Source organism: Propithecus coquereli, unplaced genomic scaffold (genome assembly GCF_000956105.1).
Source record: "Propithecus coquereli isolate 6110/MARCELLA unplaced genomic scaffold, Pcoq_1.0 Scaffold40, whole genome shotgun sequence".
Classification (NCBI taxonomy): Eukaryota; Metazoa; Chordata; class Mammalia; order Primates; family Indriidae; genus Propithecus; species Propithecus coquereli.
In genome coordinates, this window is record NW_012149730.1 from 1,607,343 (window position 1) to 1,609,244 (window position 1,902).

The 1,902-nt window shown below is 30.7% G+C and overlaps 1 protein-coding gene across 1 annotated transcript in view; it reads left to right on the top strand.

Annotated features, from left to right (window-relative positions):
* Positions 1-1,902, top strand: part of ARL6 (ADP-ribosylation factor-like 6) — an 81,448-nt gene that overhangs the window by 968 nt on the left and 78,578 nt on the right. The gene's annotated exons all lie outside the window — the stretch shown is intronic.

Consider the following 1,902-nt stretch of genomic DNA (forward strand, 5'->3'; position numbering starts at 1 on the left):
TATTGTTTTCATCTTACAAAAATCTACTATATTATGATGTTCCATGCAAACTTTCGTGTTCTGGCATGCTTACAAGTTAATAGTGTTATAGAATGCTCAGCTCTCAACATGAGGGTTTGTTTGTGGTGAATTGCACAACATATGTCATCTATTTGCTGAAAGAATATGGTGTTTAGCAAAACTACCTGCTGAGCAACATAGTAAGATTTTTGTACAAAGTACAAATTACTAATTATTGTATTTTATTTTTCTATGATTTCCTAAGAGGCATTATCAGGGTCTTATAGATGGAACAAGCCTGTTTATTAAAATATCTATTAGCAAATAAACGTTATAGTCCCAGTGGTTGAATTTGTGAATTTTTTGTATTGTTCTATTGATGTATATTTAATGTAATTTTTTTGGTCTACTACTCTAGATGCTCTTTAGATAATTTAGTAATTCTGGATGCAAAATTATAGTTGTATTATTCAAAATGATTAATGTCATTGAGGTCTCAATATAAATTCACATAAATCACTATAAATAAATGATACATATTTTTGCAGTGATTTTATATGGACAAAATATTTTGTGAGAGCCACGTGAATTAAATTGTTCATTGCAGAGGTAGTACTACTGTACACAAATTGTAGATAAAAAAAGACACACATAACATTCGATTGTTTAAACACAGCTTTAGACCATCAATGTTTATTCCAAAAACTTCCAATAAGTTATAAAGGATTTTCTATACTCTTTTAAATGTTGCTGGTAAGAAGATACATTAAAAGTATTGTGAATTAATCAGAATAGTGCTATATTCATTGTTTATCTCACTCTCATCTTTTTTACAATTTTCCCACTATGGTTCCAAAAGCCAATATGAAATTAAAATTGGTAAGAAAGTACTTAAAACTCTCTTCTCTTCTACAGGTATCTTTGGCAGCCTTAAGAAGATAACATACCATTTTTAAAGCCTATTATTCTCGTAATAAAATGAAGAGAGTCAAACTAACTTCTTAAATCAAGTGGAACAATTTTATGCTAAGCCTCTGAGTGTACTCTTTAGAGCAGTTTCAGTTAGCAAAGCACCAAAACACAAGAGTCAATCATATGAAGTATTTATGTTTTTTTTTTTAAAGTTGACATTTTCAGGACATTTTGTAGATTACTGGGTAGATTTCATGACTGCTATTTCACTTCTAATAATAATAATAAGCCATCACACCAATTATATTTATCTAAGATAAATATTTACTTAGATATTTTGTTTTTTAAAGAATTATCTGCCTAAGTTTACTGAGAACTTGGATGCTCAATCTGCCCATTACATTTTCAGTTTTCACCAACTGGTTTATACTAAGCAAAAACACAAGAATCTCAAACTAGGGGCAGAAACTATCAACTACAAACTGGAAAAATTAAGTCTGTCCATGAAAGTTTTCTGGAACATAAGATCTTCGCTTATCTCTAGGAAAAAAAAAAATGTCATATTCTGGCTATAAGCAAATTAGCTTCCTTTTCTTATCCAAGTGAGTTACAACACCCAGGCACACACAACTGTGATCAACACTTCCCTGTCAATGCATTCAGAGTAGAGTTCAGGGTCAGAAGTTAAAGAACAATCACATTTAGGGATTGGGTCAATTTTGTTCACATAATAAAAATTTCAGGACAAAGGAAGATAGGAAATTATTTATGGAATACCTACTATGTGCCAAACATTTATATTTGTTACCTCTTTAATGCTAAAAACCACCAGATGAGATAAATAGTATCTTTTTGAAGGCCAGGAAGCTGAAACATAGAGAAAGGTTAACTGGCCTAAGACCACAAAGTAAGAAAGAATTTATTTTCATATTTTATTATTATTGTTTTTATTTTTTTAGAGACGAGGTCTCGCTCTGTCACCCGGGCTGA